Consider the following 14,831-nt stretch of genomic DNA (forward strand, 5'->3'; position numbering starts at 1 on the left):
ACAACCCTACAAGCCTGGACCTGGTACCTGTGGCAGCAGCTAATTGTGCATAATTACAGTTGGAGCCTCCAGCTTTGCAACCTCTTCTCAGTGGCTTGGTAGGTATGTTTAAGCTCCTGCTCTAACTTTTGTTCCTCACTTACTACCTTGTAGGCATGCCTGTGCCTAGCCTTTTACCCTGCTAATCCTCATTTTACCTCACCTCCGCTTGCACATTTGACTTCCTGGGTTGACCTCAGACCTGTCCTGTTGTTACAGGATTTCACAGTAGGCACTGAGCTGTGGTCGACCCAATTTTGCTGTGGCGCTTTGCTCTTCTTACTGTGCTTTGCTTTTCTTAAGCATTTTAGGACTTCATTCCTTGTTAGTCTACTTGGCTATCATCCTCAGCTTTTGTCTTATATTTCCTTGAGGAGCAACCCAGCTTTGTCTGCTGCCTACCATCGTCCTGATACGTAAGTGCTGTAGATGTATGCAAACAACAGAGTCTTTATAGAGCCTGCTGAATCAGTAGGGAGCCAAATGAGTTGCAAAATGACTAGGGAAGTGCTTAAATTTTAGTGCTATAGAACAACTTAATGTGGAGGTAGAAGCTTTTTTACATTGTCAAGCTGTTAACTAACATAAATGTCAGCAAGTGAAATCTTTATATATAAAGATAATGCTGCAAGAAAAGTGATAAACACTAGCACCTAAGAAATAGGATTCTGGTTACCTCTTTGTTCTGTTCAATTAATTATACCAAACAATGGCAAGTCAAAATAATAACCTAACTTTAATTAGTAAAAGGAGATACCATAAAAATCCTTTCACAATAATTTTTATAGGAATAAATGTGGATCTACAAAACTACATATAAGAGGCTATGTGTAGACAACAAATAAGGGGTTTACCTGTTAGCTTTCATCATCATTATGTACTTAAATGTTTAAGGACACTTCAGAAAATGTCTTTTGTGAACTTAATATCTGAATAGAAACAATTTTGTCTATAAAACCTATAAAAACTGATGTCAGCACTACCGTGTATGTCCCAAAGGAGACAGACTTTCTGTCACTAAAAGAAGATTCTGAATGCCTGACATAATTATTTTCTTCTGTAGACTTCTTCCTGCAATGCCTAGAAATATTTTGAGCATTGCAGGGAAACAGTGTGGTCAACAATTGATAGGCTTTTAATTGTTATATTTGACCCATGTGGCTTATGATAATGACTGCAGCAATATTTTCTCGGTAAAGTTTATAAGCTATTTGCTTTCCTGTTATGCTGGTGGAGACTTTGTTTAGCTACCTATCAATTTAAATGTTTCTATTCCTGTAAGTCCTCTTATTCTAAGTGAAAAGATGCTCAGATCTGGAAAGCGCCAGCGTCAGTTAGAGCTGTCCTTAAACAGTAAATTTATTGAAGTCTAAATAAGATCATATAAGCAACTGCTTATACTACCAGTAAGCTGGCATGAAAATCAAAGGGAAGTAAAAATCTGAGCAAGCTGTGTATAGTCTCTCCAAATATTCTTGTGTTATACTTTGGGTGAATTTTGCTTCTGGTTAAGAAACTGTAGGGATCAGTCATCATTAAAACTGCAGAAAGCAAGCTGAGCAAGTCGTTGCAGTATTAGCCCAGAGCCACCCAGGTGAAACCACAGCTACTGTGGCTGCTGACATTTCTTTTCATTCATATGTGCCTCCGTTGCTTTTCAGTAGGCCACCCACTGTTCGCTTGCATAGTGCTGTATATGCATATTGGAGATTATGCACTATCATGCTCTATTTCTCTAATTTTTCCTTTAAATAAAAAAGCTCTAAGGCCTTCTAGATGTGTGGCTTTTGATCATTATAAAGCATGGATTACTGGTGCCTAGAAACTCATCTCTTCTTGCTAGGTATTTCTGTTTGTTAACACACATTGGCTAAGATGACAAATGCCCCACCTGTTGATTTTATTAAGAAGTACCGGTAAACACTGTTTGCTTATCAGAAAGATTCAGATTATCAGAATATTAGAAACGCATTGAAACTAAAAACTATCTAGTAGGTCAGACAAAATTATTTAAAAAAATAGGTTTTCTATCTACAAGCTATTAGCCTGGAGTGAGAAAAGAAAATGAGCTTCAGTGCATCAGCTTGAAAAAATCTTCAAGTTTTCATTAAACGAGCAGTTACCATGGCTGGTATTATACTTTTACTACTAATTAACCTTTATAAAAAAGGATAACTGCAGTTATGTCACAAGGGTTAACTGAAAAAATGAATGCAGGCAGAAAGTATGAATATATTCATCTGCTTGACTTACAAAATTCTATCACAGCATTTCTGTCTTTCTGACAAGGGAATGTGTTAGTGTGAACAATGAAGTGCCCCCTCATCTGTCTTTGCACCTAGGAAGGAGTATTCTGGATTTTCATTTATTGGTTCTCTCACAGTTCCATTCAAATGTGTATATGGGATGTGCACTTATGAATATCTCACAGAAGCCTGCATACTTCAGTGCACAGAATCCTAACTTCCCTTAGGCTGAGGGAAGGCTCAGCTGCAAAAAATCACTTTTGGTCCAGCGGACTAGGATGTGGAATGTAAAAGCTGAGAACAATTATTTTTCTCCCTTTAGTGTCCTCAGACTGACTAGTCTAGAAGAAACTCAAGAGATTACAATTAGAATGGCATATTAAACATTCTGAACTGGGTTTGAGTATGCACGAGCCCAAGCCTGTTTTTGCACATCCTACATATGCTTTCTATCTCGCTTTAGGAGAAGAATCCCCATCTCTGGAAATATTCTTCTTAAGAAAAAAGGAGATATTTCTGGTACCTCCATCAGAAAGGATGGGTATGACCAGCCCTGGGCTCTGGGGTGGAGAATAGAAGGACTAGAGTTTTATTTATCATCTATCAAACCTTCCTAAAGATTGGGGTTTTGTTTGTTTGTTTGTTTGTTTTGTCTTTATACAGTTATCTTCCAAGGAGATGGCTTCTTAAAGAATGTCTCTAGTTAGGTAAAATTATGAAAGCATAGGAATGTATATATCCTAGCAGGTCTGGCTAACTGTAGTGCATGGCACCAGACCTTTGCAGGAGATGTCATGCCAGTCACCTCAAAACTTCCTGGGAAGTTACCTGGTTGCTGATGGACTGAATGATCTAATGAAGGATTGGAAATGTTAAGCCTGAAATGAAAACTGGGTATGAGCCTGATCTGGCCCTGCAGGATATATAGGGATTATATAAAAATCAGACAGAACTAGGCTAAGCTCTTTCTTTCTGGGTGAAAATAGTGCCCTTAGTACCTGTTGCCTGCTTGGTACTCTGACTTCCCTGTCTTCTGAGTAGGAAATCTCTTTCACTTGTAGAGTAGGGACCAAAGTCCTGCATATTTCTCTCTTCTGAACATGGTTTCAGCCTGGGTTCTGTTTTGGTTCTGTTTTGCACAGCAGTAATCAAAGAAGGCAAGAAGCTTGCACAGGAAGTATAGTGTGTCTATTAAGGAGCCAAAATAGGCACACTGAAATAAGATCATTTTGTGTGAGAGACAAGGAAGATGAGGTGTCTGTGTTAGGCTAATAATGGTGGAGTATAAATTTGTAAAGGCAAACTAAAATTTGATCCTGCAAAGATGCTGTGTCTATAAGCTAACATCCCTCTTGACACTCAGCTTGATTGACAAACTTAAGCACAAACTTGTGCACACCAACCTTCAGAAGCAGTTGTTGTGTAGCCATTGAGATTTTCTGTGCCTCCATTATTTTCTTTTACATTATATACAAGAAAACAAAGATGCTGTCTATTCTTTTTGTCTCTGCTCAGGAAATGAATCAGTAATTGATTTTTCTAAATACACACACACACACACACACACATGTATTTCAGTGAAGTTAGTTCTAGTTTTACAGTTGGAGGGTCTGGCATCGTCTTCTCACCAACAGAATGGGTGGATGGTTCTCACAGTAGCTGTGCACATTTCTTCATGTCATTCACTGTATTTGCAGCACTTGCATATGAAAGTATCAATATATGTATATAGCCTTCAGAGCCATGCATCCCCCTGTCAAGAATTTACTATGATGGTTGTCCCCCAAAAAAGCAGTGTGTTTCATGATAAAGTAATCTTAAAATAGAGTACTTCAGAAAATTAACAGCCAAAGTAATTTTCTTTATACGAGATTGCTTTAAAGACAATTCCAGAGGTGGTTGTTATTATTATTATTATTATTATTATTATTATTATTATTATTATTATTGGTTGAAATGTTTATGGAAGTCACTTCTTTTCTTTAGCTCTACAATATTTAGTATGAAAAACTCTATCTAGCACATTGTCCCTTGAATTTGCAGATGTGGGAGGAAAAAATACTAAAATACTAATCACTAACAATATAATATGTAACCTAGTTATGTTCTAAGATCAACACTGAACCGTACTACATAACTGTAAGAACATCAGATTGAAAACACTAGAAGATGAGGGGGAGGGAAAAAAAAAAGCTCTGGCTAGTGTTGTAAAAGCCTTTTTGTTATTGCCTTATACACACAGATTACGCTAATCCTTAACATCAATTTAAAAAAGCATCCTTCCAGGCCTATATCCAAATTCTGCAGAAGTCAACCCATAAAGCAGCTCTAACTCTTTTGTAGATTTTTCTCATGATTAAAACATGATTAGGATATAAAGAGTAACAGAATATTGAAAACATTCTGAAATTGTGTAGATTAGAGGTCTTTTTTTTTCCCAGTCTGTTTGACCCATTCTATATAGTTCAAACAGCATACAGCAAGAGATAAATTCATTATTGAGTTCCGTGGGATGCTTCATAAAACTTTTAGGATGAGTTTTCTGTTATTCTAGCAAATTCCCTCCTACTACTATCAAAGTGAATAAGATTTGACAGGTGGATCTAGTAATAGCTAATTTTCTTTCTTTTATTTTTAAGAACTACTGAATATTTATCTATGCTTTGAATTCTAATTACCTAATTAATAGGATAACTAACCACCTAAAATTACTTGGAAAACAGAATTAAATATTTCTGTGCTTTAAGAGGAATATATTAACTAATTTGCCAAAAGTTCAAGCTTACAAATGATTATTCTGTCATGCCAATACACATCTCTTAACAGCCCTGGAACTTTGCACTTTCTATAGAACTTTCTCCTTTTCCTCCACTTACTGAGATTTTCTCATCTCTCAAACAGGTTTGTTTATTTTTTGTTATCATATTATACGTTGGTGGTGTAAGAACTTGACCCAGTGTTCTTTTGTTGATTTTGAATTTGAATTTCCTTTACAGACAGAAAGACTTGCTCTTGGGCCAACTCATGGCTGAAACTAGTAGCCACTCCTTAAGAAAAGGCACAAGTGAAAGGAAGTTAAGGATGGTGGGGTTTTTTTTTGTTGTTTTGTTTGTTTTGTTTGTTTGTTTGTTTGTTTTTTATGAACTGAGGCTATGAAAGGAAAATAATAATCTTGTAATGCCAGGGTTATGAAGGAAAATCTTTAGGACTGGAGAGGAGATGGACAGATAAAATAAAGAAACAGAAGAGTTTAGGTTTGGGAGATGTTCTAGTATTGGAGATTTTTGAAATCTAAAAATAAACAAGAGTTTTGGGATATTCTCAAATACTTCAAGAGCAAAATGAGTGAGTAGAGCCCAAGAACAGATGAGGGAATGATGAACAAAGACTAGAGGCTTTCAGAAAATTCTGAGATGAAAGACTTGTTTATAACAAGCTCTGTGAGCTTGCTGTCCTTCCAGACTTTAGAGTGGGCTTAAAGAACTGCTGAGATACAACTCTATCTAAAGGTACTGCAAACTGATGAGTGACAGATACAAAGGGAAACCTGAAACATAGGCACAGTGCTACCATGGGTTTGAAGAATCCTGCTACTTGGTGCTACTATAAAGAAATGACTCCTTGACCTGACGTGATCCACAATGATATGCTTGTTACAATGAAGTATAGATACTAATATGTACAAATGATAGTTTTGTCTCTTGACTCTGAAAAGATCAAAGATTATTTTCATGTCAGTATATTTTAGAGAAATGTTTGAGGAAGCATAGCTTTCAAAAAAGAAAACTTGAAACCAAATACTTGTTATTAAGTCTTTGTTGATTGGGTCCCTTTGATTATTCTGGAATATTGGAATGAAGGTAAATATAAAATTATTTTTTATGGATTTTTACACTAATACCCATGTTTTTCAGCATAGGATTTTGGCAAAATTTGACTGAACATATTGCGTTAAGACGGTCCTGTACATTTTGCAGGAATTTCTAATAGTTTTAAGAGTCTAGTAAAACAACATTTATCAAACTGGGATATGATGTGAGGGCAGGAAGAGCAAAAAAGGTGTAAAGCACTGCAATGTATTCTTATCCAGTTGTCCCTGTTATGCAGCATAAAGTTGTTCAATTTGCTTGGAATAAGGTGTGGATCAAGAGATACCTGTCCTAATACACTTCTATTTGCTTGTGTTAGTTTTATACATCACACTTGTCCAACCTCTATTTTTTTTTTCCTAATAATCCTTATCTCATGAATCAAACTACAATATAAAACATAAGGTTTAAACTATTTTTCACACTGATTTGGTTTGGGCAACTTTCTCATTGCAGCAAGAGGTAAATAGGAGAGGAAAATTAGATGCTGCAGAAGTTTGAAGTGAGTTGCTGGGCAGTGAAGAATAGTAAGCATTTTTTTCTATAAATATGGATGCTAAATTGTTTTTCTGATTCCAGAGAAAATTCTCACATTCTGAGACAGGCTTTATGGAATTCTAACAGTTAACAGACTTTAAAAAAAAATTTATTTTATGTTTCTTCTATAACTTAACCTGACAGACTGGATGAACTTTAGATGACTAATTTCTTAGTTTTGAAGAGTACAAGGAGAATTGTTATATTTTTGTTAGCAGAGACAGATCCAAATTACTTTTGGTATTTGCAAATACACTGGTATTTGCATTTGCATTAAATTTCTGTCTCTAAATCTAGAGTCAATGAACTTCAAACAAATGCGAGACTTTGGTTTCAATTAAATAACTTACTACAATTTTTTCGTACAGATATTTATGACCTTTAGTACTCATCAACTAAAATTAAATGATATCAAGTGTTCATAATGGAGACTATAAGAGAACGTGTGTATGGGTCCACAGGACAGGTATTTCAGTGAGGTACAAAATTTACTTTTAACAGCCCTAGTGGCAATACTCAGTCCACAGTAGTGCTTAAAATAATGTAATGAAGAGAAGTATTTTTATTTCTAAAAGATGAAAAGAGAAATGACCTGCTGAAATGCTATACCGAAAATATTGTTTGAACATCCAAGTTACCATGAGGTATTCTGAAATTTTCATATTTGATCTCCGTAGTGTCCTGCTAGCCTCTAACTCAGGGTGATGACGTAGATATGCTGGACAGACATAATAGAAAACTGCAGGCATAAATATCTTTTGCAACATGAATGCAAATCCCACAAAGGTGAATATCTAGACAGAGGATAGGATGTGGATCCACATCCAAAATTCTGTTCTCCCTAGAAACAGTTACCTTTGGATTTAAAAAAGATGTTTACGTTTAAGAGCACATGCCTTGGACAGGAAATCTGTACTATTTCTCTTCCCAAATACAAAGAGGGAAAATAAAAATATATTACTTGTGTTAGCTATTGTGCTATCTAAGAACTGGGTGAGAGCCAGTAGTGTTTAGATAGTGAAAAGAAGTTGCAATTTTGAGAGGGCTTTTTGTAATGTAAATCAGTAGAAAAGGGAGAAAATTTGTTTTACAATTCTCTTCTTCAAAGACTTCCATCTCTTTATAGGAAGAACCACATAGGAAATTATTGTGCTATAAAATCCATGAACAGCAATCTTCTTCCCAAAAACCATTTCGCTAAGTGGAAACAATGATCACACCTTATTCCAGTGCCAAGCACCAATTCCCTCACCAAAATTCTTTATAGAGGCTCAGTTCCTTGTTGTTTCTGGAGTCTGTCTTCTTTTTCCCTCTTCCTCCTCTCAGCTTTGTCACTCAGCAGACTGAAGGAGCTGTTGTTGCTGTCTGCTTTGGGAAATGGCAGACAATGGATGGAATTAGAGCCCACCACCATTCTGAAGGACTCCTATACCACATTCGATACTTAAATTGAGCTAAAGTGGGATTTCCCAGCCTTGGCTTTCTGTCCTTTAATTTTTAGCAGAGCATTTCTCTTTGTTGCTGAAAGAACTGTGGAATGATACTGCTTATTCCCAGCACTCCAAGTGGACCCATATGGCTAGAACATTCTCCAGGTGAGTAGGAAGAGACCATTGTCACTGTGTATGATGAACTAATGGTCACCTCCTCTGCTGAAGGTGGGGATGTCTGTATGATTTTGTTACTAAACGTGGAGCTGCAGAACTCTTCTACCAGAGTCAAACTGACTTGGACCACTTACAGAACTTGGCCAATCTGTAACCTCCTGGTGATTGTATCTTCCACCTTTCCCCACCCCTAGTGCCAAATAAAACCTGGAGATGACAGCCAGCATCTTTATTTCTACTAGATAGAATAAATTACAGCTTCAGTGAGGAACAAAGTCTGACCTCAACTTACCTGACTACAGATGAAGAAAGATTGTTTCATACCATATCTCACTGAATATTAGATGAGGTATATTTGATAATTTTGTTTTTAAAATGGGGGGGGGGGGGGGAGGGCGGGCTTAAAAGGTGTTAAATGATAAATGTTATCACAAAATGGGTCCTGAGATGGAGATTCATATAAAATGACTACTAGGCAGTGGGAGCACTATAGGAAAGGACAGGAGGAAAAAATGTTTGGAGAAGAAATGTAAGGGATGGATAAACAAGAAAGAGGACAGGCATTAGCTGAGAAAGTCAAATGTCTCAAATATCATTTCAAAGTGATATTTCCACCCCACCCCAGCCTGCATACCTTTTAACTAAGGTATCATGTGGATTACTTTATAGAGATCTTCCTTCACTGATTTTTGTGGTACTTACTGAGAAACCTTAGGAAACTCTGTTCTATATCTCTTTGCATAATTTTAGTGCTAGAAAAATGTTTAGTGGTGATACAGCTCATTGATTGCAGAGAACACATCACATTTATGCTATTTTATTTCTGTCTCATAAAACTGGCAACTTTTTGAGAAAGACTGTCCTTGATATAGAACAGTGAATCTTAGATGGAGAAATTTCATTTTAATGAGCTAACTTGTTTAGAGTGTTTTTTGTTTATAATATTTTGTTTCTATCATGTGCTGTACTTACAGCAAACACTGACAGACTTTTGGGGGGTTCCAATGGCAGTCCTGAAACATACCCAAGTGCCGACCATTTATCCATCCCTTATAGACCTCTGCTGCTCTCTGAATGTACCATTTTTAGCCATCTACTTGGAATGCTTCATTTCCATGTGCTCCAGATTTTAGCAATTCCAAATATATTTGCCCTGCTGAAATGTAAAATCATTTCATTTCAAACGTTTTCCACATAAACATGATTAGTCTGGGAAAAAATAATCCATGAAGGCTGAGAAAAGATTCTCTCTCTCTCTCTTTTTTTTTTTTTTAAACCATTGTCCTCTATTTACTTGTGAATGCCCTCTGAATTACATTGGTCCCAAACTGAAATGTTTATGGCATCGATTAATTGCCTATGCTTCTTTCATAAGGTAAAAACTCCTATTTACTCTTTTTCTCCATGAAATACAGAGTTGCAAGAATCCACATTACCGGTAACTACCACAATATTTGCTAGCATCTGAACATAATCTAATAAGTTTAATTCCTCTATCTTACTAACCAAAGAAGTTTCATTTAAATTTCAGTTTACTCAGCAAGGAGCACAGGAGAAAGGAGGAGTCTTACTCTTGATCAAAGAGATAAAACCGTATAGATGCTAATCCTAGAATTTCCAGAGGCTGAATACAGGTTCTTAGTGAGTGGGTTCATTAACTGTTATTGGAAAGGCTGCAAATGACTGTTTCCAAGACTATAATTACAAGCTGTCATTTCTGTGCAGCGTAACATACATGGGGGCGTTTTCTCTTGCTAACTTTGGCTCAGTGCTGTTAGTGGAGAACTGCAAATGGGGTCACTGATTGCCACCAGGAAGTTCATTGTTGTGTTTTCTAGACTTATGTCTGCATATTTAAACAACTATAACTTAAAATAGCCAGCATTAGCCTTACTATCCACCTGATAGAACCAGCACTCCTCTCCCAGACAGTTTTTCCTACAAAGGATTGCCTTGGCCACCTGGAAGACTGGATTTGGGATTTCCAGATGCTCAGCAGATTTATTGCAGCTTTGTGTCCTCTGGTAATTTCTGTGCCTCCAGGAAATCCTACATGTGTTCACTATTTTGTGACCTAGTCCTAGGGCACATATACAGTACAGGGGATGCTCTTGAGAATGGCCATGCTGACTGTGGCATTGCACGAAAATAGGTGGTCTGTGGTACAGCAGGTCCAGCTTTGTTCAGAAGAGTGGAATGAAATGCAGATGTGTTTCAATTGCAGTTAGACTAACTATATGAAACTCTTCAACTGATTGCACTGCAGATAAGTTGCCATGACATGTACCTGCAAAACTGGGAATGGGTTAAACCATTACCCTGCATTTAAAGGCTAGTGTAGAGGGGAGAGAATGGACTTTTCTCCATGTCTCTGGTAAACAATGAAAAGGAATAGTCTTAAATGACAACAGGTTTCCAATCAGACTCTGGTTATGTTTTCTTCTGTGTAAAAACCGCAAAGCACTGAAATAGATGGCTGAGGGAGACTGCAATCTTCATTGATGGTAATACTTAATGGCAAATTAAACAAGCACCTGTCAGGAGATACAGATCCTGCTTTAAAAAGGATACTGGCCCAGGTTCTTTCTAGGTTTATTTCCCTAGCATTGTGTGCACAATATGTCTGACATGTCCCAAAAGTTTCCAATTACTGTGCATGAGCAAACCATCTGTGCAAAATAATCTCAGGATGCCTGATACTTCCTGGAAGCATTTTTCTTACTGAAAGAGAAATATAACTGTTCTTACACATTCATACAAATGTCCATTCAGAGTTGTTGTGTAGAGGGGATAAAAAAAAAAAAGGCTGATAGAGACATCAATCTGAAGATGTTTTCTTAATTTACTTAACATCTCTTCACAGTATCACAGATTTCTAGGTTGGAAGAGACCTCAAGATCATCGAGTCCAACCTCTGACCTAACACTAAGTACTCCACTAAACCATATCGCTAAGCTCTACATCTAAACGTCTTTTAAAGACCTCCAGGGATGGTGACTCCACCACCTCCCTGGGCAGCCCGTTCCAATGCTTAATAACCCTTTCGGTAAAGAAGTACTTCCTAACATCCAACCTAAAACTCCCCTGTCGCAACTTTCGCCCATTCCCCCTCGTCCTGTCACCAGGCACGTGGGAGAACAGACCAACCCCCACCTCTCTACAGCCTCCTTTAAGGTAACTGTAGAGAGCGATAAGGTCGCCCCTGAGCCTCCTCTTCTGCAGGCTGAACAAGCCCAGCTCCCTCAGCCGCTCCTCGTAAGACTTGTTCTCCAGACCCCTCACCAGCTTGGTCGCCCTTCTCTGGACTCGCTCGAGCACGTCCATGTCCTTCCTGTAGCGAGGGGCCCAAAACTGAACACAGTACTCGAGGTGCGGCCTCACCAGAGCCGAGTACAGGGGCACAATCACTTCCCTAGACCTGCTGGCCACACTGCTTCTTATGCAGGCCAGGATGCTGTTGGCCTTCTTGGCCACCTGAGCACACTGCTGGCTCATATTCAGCCGACTATCAACCAATACTCCCAGGTCCTTCTCGGCCAGGCAGCTTTCCAGCCACTCATCTCCCAGCCTGTAGCTCTGCTTGGGGTTGTTGCGCCCCAGGTGCAGGACCCGGCACTTGGCCTTGTTGAACTTCATACAGTTGACCTCAGCCCATCGCTCCAGCCTATCCAGATCCCCCTGCAGAGCCTTCCTGCCCTTGAGCAGATCGACACACGCACTTAGCTTGGTGTCATCTGCAAACTAATCTCTTGCGTCTATTTAAGTAACACCTGATTCTCCCAAGAACAGTGTAAGCTGAAGATCCTGCAATTTTTTATATGCAGTCATGCCTTTCCTTAAAAATTATCGTAGGATCCAATCCTATGAGAATTTAAGGGCATATGTAATAAGATTTGCATTAGTCAGTAAAACTGTAAAATAGTACTTGCCTAAGTCTTCAGGATCAAGTCCACAACAAGAATACTTGATGTTGTACTGAAATAGTTACTCTTGTTTAAGAAATGCATCAAAACACTTTCTTTAAACATTTCCCATTTCCTTGTGGAAGGAAAAAACAAAAACAAAAACAAAACAAAGCAACAACAACAACAAAAAAACATATCTATAGACGAATTATAGTGCCAGTGAATGATATTTGCCTAGCTGTCTGTCTTTACATGATAGGCAGTCATTTGTATACAGCTGAATTGAATGGTTGAAGCTAGAATCAAAGCCTTTAAACGAAATGAAATTCCTCAGCTTCAGAAAAGGTGATCATCAAAACAAAAAGTGCTCTTACATAAAACACTTATCATGGAAGGCAGTGGACAAAGACCACGAGAAGTTATAAGCAGTTAAAATAACGGACATTTGAAAGCCAGTGAATCCAATCTTAAAAAGATCACTTCTGAAACTTTCTTAAAGTGACAAGCATGCCTCCAGCTTATATTAATTCTGCATGTTTACATAATTCTTATAGACATGTATATTATAATGACTTTTGAGGTTTACACAGAGTATGCAAAGAAAATTATCAATACAAACAGAATAAGAATTTTAAAGCACATTTGGTAAAAATGCAACATATAATTAACATAAGCACCTGTCTATTCAAAGAGTGAAATTTGTAAAGCGACTCGTTACTTTTAGGATTAAGAATATTAAAAAAAAAAAAAATAGGAAAAAATATCTTGCACTGTCTTTTTCCCTTGCTTGTTTCTGTTGCTGCAGTTTTATCTCGATAATACCTGGTGCTACTGATTAGATCTGGGGAATGCTCAAACCCACTCAGACCCACAAAAAAATTTATCCTGTCTGGTGCTCAGGCTACAGTGTGTTTTGCAGTCCTGGAGCCTTTCTCTCATTTCTAAATGAATAACACTCTGATAATAAAGCAAGAGTTAGGTTAGGGGGAATTTAGTATAGATTTTTAGCCTAAAAGGATGACGCAGAAAAAAAGGTGGATGATACACACAGAAAGAATAAACGGAGGAAAGTTTGCCAAAACCATCTAATATTAGTTTTGTGTTTTGTACTTACAGCCAATCTTGTTAAAGTTCCACACTACAAATTGGACTCTACTGAATCAACAGACCCAGAAAGAAAGATAACTAAAATGCAAAATGGAATCTGAGTTTCACTAAAATCCTGAAGGATATCAGATCCGTCCTTCAGCCCATGCATGGGTGACAGAAATTTATTCACAAGAATATGTTGTGAATTAAGTTTTCTAAACAAAATGCTTAGTGTACAACTTTGGATGTGTTGGTACATTCCAAAACTACATTAAATAAGGTAAAACACTTTAAAACACTTTTTTTTTTTTAATTTAAGCAAGTTGTGCTGCTTTTAAATAGTCATCTTATTGATTAGCATAATCTAATATCTCAAATGTCTGTTCCCTCTACACAGGAAAAAATACATGGAAGACAAAGGTCAAAAGGGTGAGATCTGAATGAGAAAGTCTGGATGTGGAAGCAGTGAAGGAAGCACAGAAGAATAATATGGGTTATTAGGCTCAAGGGTTAATAGTATCTTTGTCAGAAGGTCACAAGTATTACCATATATCTACATGCAGCTTCCAAGTCACCTAGATCAGAAAAAGGAGGAGAGGAGAGGAGGGGAGGGGAGGGGAGGGGAGGGGAGGGGAGGGGAGAGAGAGCCTGAAGCAAAAGACACAAGAGACACACGGAAGAAAGTGAAGGACAGACTGAAATAAACCAGTAAGAGATGATGACAATAATAATAATAATAATAATAATGAAAAAAAAGTTGAAGCCATTAGACACCTAGATAAGGAGACAGAAGCCAGTCAGTACATCAGCAGAGATGCCTAGTGACTCACTGACTTGAGGCAGCCTGGAGAGACAGAAGATCAGTTACTGACAGCTCCTAATGGGTGCAAAAAACAGCACAGTGTCCCCAGTTGAAGCAGAACTCAGAAAAGGTGGTGAGGATTTGAAAGCCAATGTGTTTTTTTCCATTCTGCACCCTGAAAGAGCCTTTCATCTGACATCTAGAGCACTTCTAGGAAAGTGGCTTTGGCCCCTGCTGTAGATGAAAGCTGAATCTTAGTCTCTTGCTTCCTAATACAGACTGTTAGGGAGCAAAAGCATATCCAGTGACAGGAGGTGAAAAGGAAAAACAATACCCTGGTCAAATCCAGGGGTGGGGAGGTGGGGTGAAGTAAGGGTAAGGAATTTTTTCTTTTTTATAGAGAATTATCTTGGGTGATGGATAGAGGGTTTCCTTAGTGCTCTGAAATATAATACCTGAAGGGATTTGAAGAACCATTCTTGTAGCCAGTGTTTCCTATTAACTCAGTGGCTTCTTGCTTAGCTTGCTGGGTGGCTATATCCCGCCCTAAGGCTCTGATTTGCCTCATGCTCTGTGTTGGAATTTAACCTCCCTGGAACAGGTGCTGCACTTAACAGGCATCATTTGGAACTGTTTCATTGAGAAAATGCCTTTTATTTTTCCAAGAGAGTGTCATTAAAATCTTGTTCCCCTGCTAAAGCTCAGGATAATATAGCCTCATTTATTTATTTATTTAT

The 14,831-nt window shown here is 37.9% G+C and overlaps 1 long non-coding RNA gene across 2 annotated transcripts; it reads left to right on the forward strand.

Moving 5' to 3' along the window:
- Window positions 1-12: 12 nt before the first annotated feature.
- On the forward strand, window positions 13-13,917 carry LOC310898644. 2 transcript variants are annotated; one of them, XR_014583509.1, is made up of 4 exons: window positions 13-98; window positions 8,493-8,647; window positions 13,320-13,572; window positions 13,690-13,917. It is a non-coding gene; the product is annotated as an uncharacterized lncRNA (long non-coding RNA). The 2 variants fall into 2 exon arrangements; XR_014583510.1 differs by lacking the exon at window positions 13-98 and having other exon boundaries at window positions 7,259-8,647.
- Window positions 13,918-14,831: the final 914 nt, after the last annotated feature.

This window comes from Anser anser (assembly GCF_964211835.1).
Source record: "Anser anser genome assembly, chromosome: 4".
Classification (NCBI taxonomy): Eukaryota; Metazoa; Chordata; class Aves; order Anseriformes; family Anatidae; genus Anser; species Anser anser.